This window comes from Panthera leo, chromosome D3 (assembly GCF_018350215.1).
Source record: "Panthera leo isolate Ple1 chromosome D3, P.leo_Ple1_pat1.1, whole genome shotgun sequence".
Classification (NCBI taxonomy): Eukaryota; Metazoa; Chordata; class Mammalia; order Carnivora; family Felidae; genus Panthera; species Panthera leo.
In genome coordinates, this window is record NC_056690.1 from 47523837 (window position 1) to 47540621 (window position 16785).

Here is a 16785-nt window from a genome sequence, read left to right on the forward strand (position 1 = left end):
ACAGAAAGGAACCTGGCCCTGCTGACACTTTGATTTTAGCCCAGTGGAGACTCATGTCTTCATATACTTTTCCTTCAGCTTCTTCTTACTCCTCCACCTATAACTAGAACCTTGGACCGTGGTGGAGCCTCTCCTATGAATCTCCCTGTGGCCCCAGCTTTCTCGTCCTCACCCCACAGTTAGACTTCTGCCTTCATATTTTAATTTCCTATTTCATCCTCCAAACACTCAGTCTGGCTTTTGCCTCCCCACCCCTCCCAATGCCCAGCAACCTCTCCAGCTAAGGTTACCAATGACCTCCTAATTGCCAAACTCGATGGGTTATTTCCAGCCTTTGTCTTAATGTGCCTCGCTGTTGCCTTTGAAACGATCTTCCAAATATGTCTCAAAATCATTGCTTTTCTCTGTGTCCCTGTGGTCATGCCAGGCCCTCTTCAAATCTTCCCTGAACTCTTGTAATAGTGCCTTTAAGTTTTACCCAATTCCTCCTACTGCTATTAAAGTTATTTTTCCAAAACAAAATCTGATCAAGCCACAGTCCCATTAAAAACCTGTCCATTGCTCTCCATAGAGACCAAATGGGTTCAAAATCCTTCACAGGGCACTTAAGGCTTTTTATTCCATGGACTCCACCAGCATTTCTGGTCACATCGTCCACCCCCTCCCATCTGCCTGCTGTGTCCATGCATACCTGGCTGCCTGCAGCTCCCTAAACAAGCCCACTCAGCACATACTACCCTCTCTGCCACAGCACCCTGGCATGTTTCTCTATTTTTAATTCTCAGCTCAAAGACCCTCTCTTTAGTGAAGCTTTTCCTGACCGCTCCAAGCAGAGTTCATTGTTCTCCTCTTCGTGATTCCCATGCCCCCTGTATGTTCTCCATTGTAGGGCTTCTCACATTGCATATTTATGATTTCTTTACACGTCAGCTTTTCCCACAAGATCACAAGCTCCTCAAGGGCAAAGGAGGGAGTTTAATCATTCTCAGTCAATAACTATGTAATAAATGAATAAATAAATGGGAAGTGGGTATCCATGGAGACTCGGGTGGAAAGCTAGCGGAGTGAGGCAACACTAGTTGACATAGGAGACTGGGCCACAAAAATGTAGACAATCCCTACCTTCTGCACTTGATATCCTTTATTCGTATTTAACCTATCTGCTTCTCTTGCATATTCCCTGATTCGGGTCAACAGTGCCTCCTTCATATTTGCATCTGCTTCATCTGATAGCTCATATGAATGTCTTGCTAGGCTCCTCTGGCTTCTCCCTCTATACTTTTCTCCTTAAAATCCAATTTCAAAAAGCAAGTTGAGGAATTCAGCCACTGAAAGATCTTCATTGATTTATTTTGCCTTCCTTATTTATTAATGGAACCACTTTCTCCTTGATATTTCTGTATTTCTTTTTTTTTTTTTCCCTCTGATGTATTTGTAAAAGCTCTGCTCCTTCCTTTTAACCCTTCTGCATTAGCTTATCCCAGGCTCCAGTCTTCCTCCTCTCACCTTTTCCTGTCTATCTACTCTGACTCTGGTTAATGAACTTTTATGTCTCCTTCTCGAAGTCCCTGTGTCCAGCAACATTTTGAGGTGACCTTCAACCTTCCTGTTGATCCCTGAAGAAGTCACCCTATAACTTCTTCATCTTTGCATCTTGTTCTTTCTTAGGGCTTTGGCTCTTGATGAGCACAGTTTTGAAGAAAATGATCTCGGGGCCAGAGTGCTGGGGTTCAAATCTCAGTTCTATCAGTTACTGACTGTAGGGCCTGGCTCAAATTCCTTAAATTCTTTGCACCTTAGTTTCCTATTCTGCAAAAAATGGACTAAATAAGAATGCCTACTTCCCCTGGTGGTTTTGAGGATTAAGTTTATTGAAGACTGTAGCATATAGAAGAGTGCCCGGTGCAGAGTGCTCCCCCTGTGGGTTTTAACTATCTACTGTTCCCCCCTACTGCCTCCCTCACTTTCCCTTTTCTGTGCAGAGTGTTCTCTGCCTGGTTGGCATGGTGCTTTCAGGATTGACTCCTCCGAGCAGAACATTTTTTGAAACACTGCATGTATAACAATGAGCAGAAGATGGACACAGATGTAAAGGAAAGCCAGAACATATTTACAAAGAACTGGAAGTGATCTGGGATGGGCCCTTCATATCGTTCATCATATATCATTTCTGCCTCCTGGCAGTTGCTGAAGGTGGAAATCATAATTTCCATGTGTTATAAACGAAGAACTTGACATACAGTGAGGTGAAGGTTCTCGTTCATCGTCACACAGCAGTAAGCACAGAAGAGGGGCTGGAAACCGGATTGGCCTGGCCCTAAAGCCCATGCACTTAATCACACGGCCACAGTCTGTCCCAAAATAAGAGTGCTGTTATTATTCTGTGAGGGCATGTAAGACAACTGCAAGAAGAAGAACCTGGGGCCAAGCACATGGGGGTTCAAGTGAGAGTGAGGTGAGGAGGCCCTGGCAGTGGGCGACGGCAGAATGGAGATAAATGTGAAAGTGCTGTGGTGTTTGCTTTATTTTTTTCAGGGAGGGCGGTGCAGCGGAACACTCAGCACAGAGCCCTGACTTTAGTAGCAGCTCAGTGAATGCCTGTTGGATGAATTCATGAATGGAAAGAGTAGCCAGGGCAGGGCAGTGACCGTTCTCGGGGAACTCCCTTGGAGCGGACTGTGGGCGGGGAAACCTGGCAGAAGGTCCCGGGCCATCAGTCCTCCGGTGCAGAGCCTGTGCAGGGCACCACAGCAGTGGGGGCATCAGGAGGGGACAGAGTTGAATGGGAAAAGGTTAGAGGGACCTGCGGGGGACTGCCTGCCATCACTGGCTGCTTGGGAAGGGTTTAGTTCCTTAGGAAAAGCTCAGAGAGGCCACATGACCCACTTCCTTCCTCCATGATGGTGAGTCTGGGGTGGCTTCCTTCATCCTCATGTTTGCCCCAGGAGGTCCCGAGTGAACGCTGAGGACAAAGTGGCCGACCTGGGCTAATCCACACGCAGGAGCACATCTGACCTGCCCAGGATTCAGAGTGACCCATTTGAGGTGGCCAAGCAACAAGGGAACACTTCTGAAATCCTGACTCTTGGCTATGACCTGAGGGCCCATTGGGACTCTGACCTGAAACACCTTCCTCCCCACAAAGCTTCCTTTCTGTTCTTCAGGCAAGGAAGCTTATTTTTGCCTCAGGCCTTTGTACTTGCTGCCTGGTCGGCTCAAAAAGGTTTTCTCTGACTCCTAGAAGGGCTGGCTCCTTTGTATACATCAGTTCTCATCCCCTTGCCTCCTCCTCCCAAGGGCTCTCTTCACTGCCCTGTGAATACAGTGACTGTGAATACAGTGACTCCGCCCAGTACCATCACTATCATATCACCCCTTTCATTTCCTTTATAGCATTTATTGTTACTCGAAGAATCTGCTTTGGTTGTTTATTTCCTTGCTTAATGTGCCTTCCCTGTGAGTCTAAGCTGTAGGGGAGCGGGAGCCTAGTCTGATTTGTTCATTGTTGTGGCCCTAGGTCTTAGGGAAGTGCCCAGCACATGGTACATGCTCAATAAATATCTTTGGTACAAATGAATGAACCTGAGCATCACTCTTAATGTACTAAACTTGGCTTTACATGAACACTCAGTCTCTGTTGCCAGTAAATTTCCCTGGTTTTTGGTTGCAAATACTAGCACACAGTTTTATAACTCTGAAACAGTGGAATTTAGTTGAATGCAATGCCAGGAATACAGCTGGATTTTTGTAAGATCGCAAAAAGGAGAGTAAACCAGGAGATTTAAAAATACCACAATATGATTTACTGTAAAGTAAAAAAAAAAAGCTTGGTAATCCAAGCAGCGTTTTTATAAATATTATGTTTTCTTATTTCTCTGTTTAATAAAGAGAAAAGCCACCTTGATGCTTGCTTGGGACTGAGCACTTAAAAAGTTCAAAACTGAGAACCAGTGAGGAAATTCAATCCTGCCTATTCATTTGGAAATGTTCCTTTGGAGAATTTCCTTTTCCTGTTTTTCCTGGGGAGAGCACAGGTTAGTTAGTTCTTTCCTGAAGCAGCTTTACTTTCTGTCTTTTTCCTGATTTGAAGGAAACACAGTCAGCCCAGACTGTTTCAAAGATGTCTTCATGGAGAGGTAGCACGAGGAAGGCCCACTCACCCTCACGGTTTTAGCCTCCACGCTGCCTCACGGCATTTCCCTCACTTACTGTTCTTGCTCTGACTTGTCATTCTCCTTCTAGTCCCATTTCTTCTCTTGCTTCCACGCCACTGTTATTTCAATATCCTGCCTACACTTGAAATTTAACATATCAAAACAGCCCAGTATCTGACGACCAGAACCAACACCCTCTCCAGTTCCCGACTCGCCTTCAGAAGTTCCACTTAATGTGTTAGCTCCTGAGAAAGAGGGTCTTGGGATTATTTTGTGCTCCTTTCCTACATCTTCTGAACAGTATCAAGGGTCTCTAGTATTCTGTGGCACTGGAGGAGCCCCTGTGGACCTCCTGGGTTTCCTTGAGTCTTGGGCAGGAGGGCAGCCTCTTTAGTGGATCTATCGATATTCCTGCTCTCTTGCTCAGTGCCCCTTGGCATCTGCCCTTCTTGTCCACAGACCACAGTCAGCCTCTGCACCAGGGCTGGCTGATGAGAATGCCTCTTTTTTCCATGCCCTTCTGCTCCAGCACTGCTCTCCTCAATGGGAGGGTCTGGTCTTGGCCTCCCAAAGTAGCAGCTCTGCCATTAATGGAGATGCTGGACCTAAGATTCCTGAGCAGGCCCTTCCCTGCCCCAGCAGGTGCATGTGTCAGTGACCCCTGGGCCTGTGGTTCTCCCCCATCCCACCAGCACTCACTTTTCCAGAGCACTCAAAACCAAAGATAGACTTTAAGCCTATAGCTCCTGAAATAGTTTGCTTTTATGACAGCTCTTTTATTTTTTTTTTAAGTTTATTTATTTTTGAGAGAAAGGGGAAGGGGCAGAGAAAGGGGGAGACAGAGAATCCCAAGCAGGATCCCGAATGCACAGAGTCAGCACAGTCAGCACAGAGTCAGCACAGAGTCCCCGAATGCACAAACTGCACAAACCGTGAGATCAATCATGACCTGGCTGAAATCAAGAGTCAGATGCCTAACAGACTGAGCCACCCGGGTGCCCCTAAAACAACTCTTTTAAACAGAACAAGACTCGCAAAAATTCCTTTAAAATATGCCACTCTTCACTAACAATCTCAAACACAGGATTGAGCAGTTTCTTTTATCCAAAAATATGCGTTGAAAATCTAGAATGTACAGGCACTGAGCTATACCCTGGCAGTCCAGATGGACATGAAGCCTACAGTTCTAAGGAAGCAAGCATTGATAAAACAATCACATGAGGATGTGTACTTACAATAGTGATAAATGTTAAAGGAAAGAACAGGGTGCTAAGAGAGAAAATAACTCATGAGAGTGACCCTATTTAGGATGCAAGCCAGGAACTCACGGTGGAAGTGATTTGAACTTGCAACTTGAAAATTGAGTAGGGACTAGCGAAGCAAAAAAGTGAGATTGTGGGGATAATGCACAAGGTTAGGAAACTGCATGCGAAAGAATTGAAGAAGCATGAGCTTATTTCTGTGTTGGAACTTAATGAAGGCCAGGCCTGCTGGAGAGAATGAGTCAGTCAGCCAGTGGGAACAGTGGATATGAGGTGAGGTTGGAGAGATGGTCAAGGGGACTTTGTAGACAATGTTTGGAATGTATATTTTATTGTAAAAACAAATGAAAGCTATAGATGGAATTTAAACAAGGAAGTTAATATTTACAATCTGGAGAATGGGCTGAAAGGAGTAGGGTATGGAGTCAGGGAGACCAGTTAGAAGGTTATTGGAGGAGTCTTAGCTTACTGGGGAAGTAGTAGAGATGGGAAGACATGGATCGATTCAAGACATACTTTGGAGTTAACCATGAGGGTCTTCAGTGTTAGATTAAATGTGTGGCATGTGATAGGGTGGTGTCATAATAAGTCTTGGATTTCTACCTTGAGTGCTTGGTTGTATAGGGAGGTCTTTCAGTGATATTGGTTAAGATTTAGAGAGGAACAGATTTGGGGGCTGGAAAATAAGAGCTGACTTTGGGACAGGTTGGTTTGAGATGTCTTAGATATCAAAAGGAGATGTCATGTTGATGGAATGCTATATAGAAATGGGGAAGAATAGATATTTGGGAACATTGACATAAAGACGGTAGTTACAACAACAGGAGTGGATGAGATTGCCTGGCAAGAGAACAGAGAAAAGAAGGCTCTGAGTAGTTAGGTTGCCCTTATCTACATGATACTAAATAACCAGTCAGTTTTGTCAACAAATAAACAATTTCTTGTTGACACGAATTGCCTGTTTAACTGAACTGACCCATTGATTCAATAGCTCCAGGAACTCCTGATGTGGACATGGCTGAATAAATCAACACTTTCCCATTCCTTCATGGAAATCACCTCCTATAGCAACACAGAGAAAGAAAATTAATTCAATAATTTTCTTGTCCCTTCTCCCCCTTTTTGGGTGAAACTTAAAGATTAAATATAGTCTCTGGACTCAAAAATACGTGAATGCGATTTAAAGAAGCTCAGATGTAGCAGAAGTCATGAGGAAGAAAGCAAAGAGAAGAAACACAGGGATTAGAGAGAGTGATATCAGGTCTCAGAAAGCACCCGAAAGAAAATATTCCTCCATGGCAAGAGGTTCCTAAATGTGTTTCTTTTCCCTAGCTCTGGTTTGGTTCAGAGAATCAGAGGTGGCAGGACCATACAAAGACTCAAACAGACATGCCATACTGGCAGGAAATCCCTGTCTCTGTTGTGGTAGAGAAGAAAAATCTCTGGGTTATAAAACCTGACAACTGGAAGACTACCCTGACTTCTCTCTCGTCTCCAGGAAACTTTTGGATGGAGTTGGTCCAAGGTGATCTAATTCATTCAACAATGAGCAATAAAAATAAATTAGTGCAACATCGACATAAAGATACTAAAATAAAACAGAAGAAATGAGTAGCAATCAAAAGAAGACCTATCCAAAATCTGTTATTGTAGAGTGCATAAAAATTATGACTAAACTTTTTGCCATGGATTTTTAAAAAATTAAATAATTGTCTTTATAAAGGAAGGCCCCCAAAGAAAAGTGTAGGAAACCAGGGATAAGGCAAGGAGATGAAGCATGAGTTACCTGGAAAAGTGTGGAAGAAAAAACAAACGTCACAGTAATGAAGGCAAAATTGGAAGGAGCGTAACAGTGGACACCACTGAACATGTAGTAAGGAACCTAGAAAGTAGCAGGGAGAGAAGCTAACAAAATAAATGGAAATGAAATGGGAGTTTAAAGGGAATAAAGAAGAAAAAGATATATGGGAGACAAAAGGCAATCCAAAATTCACAAAATTAGAGTCTCCAAAGACAAAAACTCAAATAATGAAACATTGAAAAACTGAAAACATACCATAAAATCATATGACAGAGTTGAGATTGCTACATCAATCAATATAAATGAGCTTAACTCTCCCACTAAAAGAAAATATTTCCAGCTTCACTTAAAAAGGGAAGCCTAACTCTGGACAAGAGCCAACCCTAAAATAAAGTGACTCAAAAAGGTTGAAAATAAACTGATGGGTAAATGAAAACAATAAGAAAGCAAGCATTGAGACATGAACATCAGCCAAGGTAGAACGCAAGCCAAAGGCATTAACTGAGTCAAAGAAGGGATTTATTTATAATACTAAATTATTCAATAATGCACAATGAAGATATCACAGTCATGATAGCTGTCCACTGAACCACATAGTATTCATAAAGTGGAAATAACAGGAAATAAAGGAGAAAAAGATAGAAACATAGTAAAATAGATATTAAGGGTTTCTCAACTGGATAAAGGGGCAGCAAAATAGAGCCAAAGCTTAAACACAAAATTAAAAACAAAACAAAACAAAACACCTTCTATTAGAAATTTTAAAACTTGCTCTTTAACGGCTTTAGGTTCAATGAGGAAATGAAGACTCCAGTAAGAAAACATTGATAATTAAAACATTGCAGTTCAGAGTCTAATAGATATTGCAAAGTGGTGCTCAGAAGAAACTTCATAGCCATGTACACATGGATCAGTCAAAACGAAAGAATAAAAATAAACCAATCCGGGAGTGGTATTTGGTAGCCCCATGAATACACACTCAGCGTTCTTTCTAAACAAAATGACATCAAATCCAGCCTGGGCGTTGAAGCAAGAGCTGGTTTTGCTGTCCCACAGATCTTGTCTCAGTGCATAGGTGCACATTTTTCATTTGGAAATACTTGATAGTCTATCTTCCATCCCTTTTTGGAGACATCGACCTAGGATTAAATGAGGAGTTAGCCAACCACTTCAGTCTTACTCTGTCCCCCAGGGGAACAGAGATGGAGAAGTAAAGAGGTGCATGCATCAGAAAGGGGATGGAACATGCAAGAAAAGATAATTGGAGGAAGATTTATTTATACAGATGTGGATGAGGGCAGTGATTTTCAACCTTGGCTGACATTAGAATTGCCTGGAAAGCTTTTAAAAAATATCAGTGTCCCTGGCCTTTCCTTTTGTAGTACTTTATAACAATTTGTATTTATTTTATCAATGTCTGTCTTCCTCAAGACTTTAAGTTTCATAAGAACAGAAACCCCTTCCATTTGGACTCCCTGTGGCTAGTTCAGTGCCTGCTCAGTCATTCCAGAAAATTTAATTTAATTGTTCTTTTGTAAAGCCTATACATTTTAAAGAACTCTCAAAGAGTCTAAGGAGCAGTAGGGTTGGGGACCATGGGTTCTGGAGTCCTTGAGGGAGAGTACAGGAACCTGGGACTTCCTGAAAACTGACTGTGTCTGCCCTTAATGCTCAAAGGAATTAGCTATTGGAACCTGGAAGTATGGACAAGACCACACTAAGAAGAGCAGTAATCTTTGATGAAGGAACAAAACCAATTTGAGGTAATGTTGTAGTACTGGAGAATGGTGGGACTCACATCATGGAACACGATGTATTTGATTTGTCAACCATTTAAAGGGCCATGAAGAGGAACGTAGACACACGTGTGCATTTGCACCCATCAGTCATATGTAACATGCAGCTATAGGTACAAAGCAATCCCAATGTTCACTACCTTGGTCACCTTACAAACACACTGACAATGGCTAAGGCTGTGGTTCTCAGCTGAAGCTTGCACCTTTAGGGTTGTTGACACATAGGCTGATGGGCACCCGCCCACCAAGGGTTCTGATTCAGTAGGTGGGTAAAGCCTGAGTTTCTGATTTTCTAGGAGGTTCTCAGCTGATACAGAAGCTGCTGGTCTGAAGATCACTCGACTGAAGTTTAGAGATATCTCTCTTCTGGTTTTGGTTTTTGATTTTTGGTCTTCTGGTTTTGGTTTGGCTTTTGTTCTTCTGTTTGTGTAAACTATGCTAATTCACACATCGTGGATCCGTGTTGGCTTCGTGTGCTAACTGCAGAGCACCCTCGGTGCCCTTCACTGCAATTGCTCTGAGTCCTGGTTTTTTTCAGCATGGTCTTTGTCATTTGGACTTCTTTTACTCTGCTTAGTTCTATTTCTATTAGTTCCTGCAAAGTTCTGTTCATTACCGGAAGGTAAGGAGGTATCACTTGCACATATATCACCAAACTTTGCCAAATGCAACTGTTGACCATCCGCAGGATCACTTATTCAGTGATATTTTCCTCCTGCAGCTGCTCTTGGCGTAGTTACAGATGACATTAGCTTCAGATTGGCCAAGAAGCAAGTTGTGGCACTACCATTTCCTGCCTATGCAACATTGGATAAATGATTTGGGTAAGTTTCTCACTGGCAAAATGCAGGTATTCATTCCTTCAGAGGATTGCTGTGAGGCCACAATGAGATAAGATATGCAAGAGGAAAAGAGCCTGGTTCAATCAACATTAGCTAATGATGGATCACCTGAAATTTTGACAAACAGGAAATTTCACGATGAACATTACCTGAAAAAAAATTTACTTTCCTTCTTAGAGTTAATTTACTTTTGGGCAGTGTTTCTCAAACTATGTTTCTATAAGCAGTGGGCTTAGTGGTTAAGACTCACAGTCTAAAGTTGGTATTAGAATCTGGGCTCTGCCATTGACTAGCTATGTAACCCTGGGGTGTAACTTACCCTTGGTTTTAGCATCTGTGAAATGAGGATGGGAATAGATCCTTCCTCAGAAGGTTATATGAGGATTAATTAACATAATGCATACATAGGGCTCAGGCCATTTCTGGACATTTCCTAAGCACACAATAAATTTAACTATTATTAGGTTTTGGAGAACAATGGAGTCTGATGAACTTGATCTAGAGTTTGTGCTTCAAAAATAATAAGTGCAAACAATAAATAAAAGATGCATAAATAGAATGTTGTTTTCCTTCATTACATTTTTAATCTCCAGTGATGGCTACAGTTTGTCTTCAAATGAGCACAGAAAAAAAACAGTGCTTATTCTAATAGTTTTTTCTCCCTCAGAATCCCACACTTGAAGAGTGTTTTCTGGGTGAGCTGTGTGGGGAGTTTTAACTTTGTTGAGAGAGGCATTGTGCTAAGTATTTCATAAATGCTATCAGCTATATCTCACAAGTACTCTAGGAGGCCAATATTTCAGGTTAATTTTTAAGTTCTATAAGGTTGCACATATATCACCTATCTTCCAATGAATTGTTCCAAGTTAATATGATAGAATAAAAAGCATTAATATTTTATTGTGCTCTACATTTAGTTACTCTCTCAAATGAGTGAACACACTGAGGATTATTGTTTGATTACTTTCATGTCATACTATTAAAAAACCCATCATGGCGATATGACCTGGAGTTTTGCTACTATACCTTTTTCTTAGCTGTGGGACACACACACACACACACACACACACTCTAAAGACTTACACATAGGAATGTACACCCTTGTAAATCTATTCCTAGTAAATCACCAGAAAGTTTCAAGAGTACATGAATTAATGTATTGTTTTCTCTACTCATCCTATTTTGCTTTTAGCACTGTTAAATTTGGTCTTGCTTAGCATAATTCTCAATAAATTCTTGTGGAAGAAAAGTACATTCTACTGAATTCTCTGACATGTGCAATAACCCACCAGTGAGATCCATCTGGGTTCTCCTAAAAAAAATAGTTTAGAGTCACTGACCTATGTCTCTACATTCCGACCATTTCCTTTTCCAGCTCATTGATAAACATTTTTTCATAGAAGGCTAATGGGGCCTTCTAGACAATGCCTGGTAGGCCCAGCCCAGCCATTACGACTGAAGGAAGTATCCAGCCTTCTTTGTTTATAAGCTGCCTGAGCCTAGCAGGTAGGTCATGACTTTAAAAATATTTTCTCCATTCTGAAGAGTGGGTGGAATCAATTCAGTTTCTGGCAGAGGCCTCGAGGAGTCACGTTGACACCACCTGGGGCTCCAAAGCTGAGTTTGTCTGGCTTGGAGGGGCGGCCAGTCCTGCTTCCCCGAACCAGGCTGGTGGCTGTCCTCTGATAGGGCCACTGTTGAGTTGCGCTGCATGTTCACACCACCCCGATGAGGGATACAAATATATTTGCCACTGGTGAGCCATTGGTAATTAACGTGTGCTTTGTGGTTTTAATCTTTCTTTAATCTATAAAGCTATAAAAATTTACAGTGCGATTTTAGAATCAGGAGAATTGCTAAATTGCATAGCTCAGTCCTTAAAGTTAACCTATTTCATCAGATCAAAACTGCAAGGAGAATGTCTGCGGAGAGTCCTCCTGTTCTGTCCCCATTATCTTTTCTCAGTGGTCTTGTTTTCTCCCTTACCCAGAAGTCATTGGAAACAGGAGAGCCATCTCTCTGTCACACAGGCACGCGCAGCGCCCAAAAGAAAACAAACCATGCACAGTACATGGTATATAAAACAAAAGAAGAAGAACATCTTAGGTAAATACCAGACTACTTATTTTATGATTTTTAAATGTCATTTTTGCTCCAATATTGACTTTTTTATGGAGGATGAATTATAGATCTTGCAGCACTGAGGGATCAAGGTTTCCTTTCTTCAACACAGCTGGTCAGGTTACGAATTGAAGTCATGGTAATTAGTTACGAGTTTCTTAGCGCCAAAGACCAGACCGCTGAGAAAACTCTTGCAAGGTGACCCCTCAGGGGAAGACAATACGCCAGGGAAAGAACCAGAATGGGCAACAAAGAAGCAGAAAACAACTTCCCAATCTTGTTGCTACAAACAGATGATGCCGCGGGCACTGGCTTGCAAGAACGAAATACAATACAATCTTTCATTTGTCTGACCAGGCTTCTCTCTCCAAGAACTGGTTTCCAGGCAAATTATTTCAGGGCTGCACTGGCTGGTAAAAAGGCAGTGGACTTGGAAGCACTCGTCCTGGGTGACCCCAGGGCTCAGAAATGATGCTGTGCGAAGTGAAAGGGGTTGAGCTGAGGTCACGGGGAGACCCAGAGCCAGAAACCAGGTCACGGGGAGGGAGGGGGCAGCCAGACTTCCAAGAAGAGGTTTCGAGAAACTAGCTAGAGGGAACGGGTGTGAACTGAGATTCCTGGAGGGAGGTCAGGAGAGGCTAACGGGGAAAGAAAGAGAAAACTGAGTTAGTACCACTGCTGCCCTCCTCACCCACGGTTTTGATTGTTTGCTTAGTGTCTACACAGACAGAGATGTAGGCTTAAAGAAATGTAGATTGAATGAGGAAAATTCCATTCACACAGACAACAAAACAAAACAAAACAAAACAAAACAAAACAAAACAAAACAAACTTTAATCCAGACCAATGGGGTTAGGATCTTTTGGGAGGAAACCCCTTTGTTTTGTTTGGGAAAGGTGCTTTTTTAAAACCATGGTATGTGAATTAACTGGCCTGTGGTCCTACTTGCTTGTATAGGCAAGTGAGGCTACCATAGCTTCAAGGTGCATTTTGCCAAAAATCACATTATTCTGTCGGAAGTTAAAGGCAAAAACGACCCCAAATTTATAATTGCTTAAATCTTGAATTTGTTGCTCTCCATCTTCCTTAATCCAAGAACTTCTATAATAGCATCATTTTTTTGTGTGCAAGCAACGCTACTGAGAATAGCTAACATTTATTGGAAACCTATTGTCTGCCTGGCACTGCATCTGTAACAATAATAGTAGGCCACACTTCCATAGTGCATTTAGGCATCAGGAATATTTTAAGGTTTACATCTGTTACATCATTGGATTCCCACAAGAATCCTGTAATATGGTTATGATTATTACCTTCTCTTTGCATGTGAGAAAACCAGGGCCCAGTGAAGATAAATGAGTTGTCCCAAAGCTGTGTAGCTAGTGAGTGACAGAACCAGTATTTGAGCCAGACTATGTGGTTTCAGAGTCTGGGCTCTGAATGGCAACACTAATTTCATTTCATGCTAATAAAAGTCTTTGAAGTAGGTAGCTACTATTGTCATCATTTCCATTTTACATAGGAGGAGATTGAAACACAGGAGTGAAATAACTTAAGCAAGATTGCCTAGCAAGTGGGAGAGCTGGGGTTCAGATCCAAGTTGGTTTAAATCCCACCTTAACCAAAGGTAGAACTGTGATTGGCAGCTTGAGACCTATGCCTTTCTTTTCTTTCACTTTTTTTAATTGAAGTATAATTAACATGCAGTGTTGTATTAATGTCAGGTGTCTAATATAGTGATTCTATAGAATTATTGAATAATTCTATACATTAGTCAGCGCTCATCATGAGAAGTGTACTCTTAGTCCCCTTCACCTAATTCACCCATTCCTCCGCCCACATCCCCTCTGGTAACCATCTGTTTATTCTCTATAGTTAAGAATCTGTATCTTGGTTTGTCTCTCTTTTTAACTTTTTTTTTTTTGGTTCATTTGTTTTGTTTCTTAAATTCCACATGTGAGTGAAATCATATGGTATTTGTCTTTCTCTGACTGACTTATTTCACTTAGTCTTATACTCTCTAAATCCATCTACATTGTTGCAAATGGCAAGATTTTATTCTTTTTATGGCTGAGTAATATTCCGTGTGTGTGTGTGTGTGTGTGTGTGTGTGTGTGTGTGTGTGTGTACGCATACCACTCTTATTTATCTATTCATCTATGGATGAATACTTGGGCTGGTTCAATATCTTGGCTATTATAAATAATGCTGCAACAAACATAGGGGTGCATGTATCTTTTTGAATTGCTGTTTTCATATCCTTTGGCTAAATACCCAGTAGTGAAATTACTGCATCAAATGGTAATTCTATTTTTAATTTTTTGAGTAACCTCCATACTGTTTTCCACAGTGACTGAATCAATTTACATTTCCACCAACGGTGTACAAGAGTTTCTTTTTTTTTCCCCCACATCCTCACCAAAACTTGTTATTTCTTGTGTTTTTGATTTTAGCCATTTTGACAAGTGTAAAGTGATATCTCATTGGGGTTAATATCCAAAACATATGAAGAACTTAGACAATGCAACACCAAAACTAAATAATCCAATTAAAAATGGGCAGAGGCCTTGAATAGACATTTCTCCAAAGATGACGTACAGACGGCCAATAGACACATGTAAAGAAGCTCAGTATCACTAATCACCAGGGAAATGCAAAGCAGACCTGTGCTTTTCAAACATTCATGTATATGAGTCACCTGGGGATTTTGGAAAATACAGGTCAGTTCCAGTTCCATAGACCCAGAGTGGGACCCGAGCTCCCAGGCAGTGTTGTGGGATCACAGACCACACTGGGCCACGAAATACAAGGTGTTTCTCCACTGCTCCTCACCCCTGACACGTGTATGTCATGAGTGTATCTCTGGAGGCAACAAACTTAGCTTGAGATTCGCCACGTAAATGAATTCACGCTTTTCTTTCCTAAAACATAGATCCATTGAGATTCAAGGAGTTTCTTTTACATGTATAAGCAACTATACTCTTTGTTATCACTTTCTCCATAAAATATCTCTTTACATTTCTTTTACATACATTCCTTCTTGATTTGCACTTAGTCCTTTTGTTCTGATCTACCTAATAAACTCAAACTGATCATCAACCCACTATTTATAAGACATATTGAGTTTAATACTTCATTCAGGGGGCTTCTAATCACCTACTTCTAAAACAAAATATGGAATCCTATTTTGTCCATTTCTCTTCATTCAGAAGACCCTCCATTTAATTCATTATCTTGAAATTCCTGCATTATTCTTACCCTCCAGCTTAGCTCTGCCTTTCTGTTTCCTTTTTTCTTTAAACACCACTATATTCTGAACTTCAAATCTATATGTCAACGGTGGCTTACCCAACCCCTAGAAGGCTCTAGTACAATATCCTGGAATTTATGATTTACGCCAAGCCCCCTCGTCAGCCTCACTTCCACTGCCAACTGAGCTGAAAATTGAAATGCTGGCTCAGTCTATAGAGTCAGACTCTCTTCTGTTGTGTTAACTAATTCATTACTAACCTTAGCTTGAGTGTTTTGCTTACCCAAGAGCACCTCATATTGAAGAATTTAAATTTCACATGCAATCTCTTTATTCCTTTCCTTCATTGATCAAACTTATTCAGGGCAACAATTATCTCCCTCTGGATACTAATTTTCTCCCCCATTTCATGGCATCCTCAAACAAAGCTCACAGGCACATCGCAATCCTTCATTAACTGAAAACATGCAAAGTGCACAAGTCTTTCCAATGGAAAATTCGATGCAGAAGCCAAATGAGGTAAATTGCATTACTTGACCCACCCTGGGACAGTTTAAACAGTGTTACATATTAATACACTGCCAAATCTCAAGATGATGGGAAGATTCTCATCAGAGCCCAAAGTAGTTAATGAAGGAGAGAGACCACCCTTGCCACAAACAGATGATCATGGATGGGCCTCTGATGAGAAGTACTCAGGAACATTGTTCGAGTGGGCAGAAAATGACAGAGCAAGTTACCCAAGGGCACCGTGACTAGGCACCCTCTCAACTTGGTATCCAATTAATACATTCATGATCTTTGTGCATAGCCACGTATTTCATTTTATAATTTCACTTAATATATGTGGAATTGTTTGTACTCGAATTATTACTCTTGCTGTTTTCCATGTCTTACTATATTCTGTCACCTAGAAATGCACCCTCGCTGCATGTATTTTTATTCTTCCAGCGTTAACGTTTGAATTACAGTTATTTTAGGGAATTTCTTTTGGTTGTGCCTACAGAGAGGGGGCAGCAGTATTTTAATACAATCTCAGTCAAAAACTACAGGGTTTTCATCTATCCGAGATACTAAGAAAGGTGCTCCTGGAATAATTTTGATTATTCCTGTCCACTGACTCCTGTGTCCCATAGCTGTAACGTCATCAGTTCCTGACCCAGCTTTTTCTGGACTTTGGATTCCTGACTGACCTTGGAAAAGTTAAATGTTCCCATAAATTGGGAACTCCCAAAACTAATTGCTTATTTCACTGTCCAAGCAGCTGACTTTTCTGGATTGCCTTGCAAACGTGATCATGTAGACCTCACAAGTCAATGTTAATGCCCCTGGACTTTGGCCCTGCTCAGTCTCAGTGATCCCATTGGCTACAATGACTTGACTATTCTTTTTTCTATATAAAAAAAAATTTAACATTTAATTATTATTGAGAGACAGAGAGAAACAGAGCATAAACATGGGAGGGGGCAGAGAGAGGGGGAGACACAGAATCTGAAGCAGACTTCAGGCTCTGAGCCATCAGCACAGAGCCCAACATGGGGCTCAAACTCACAAACCAT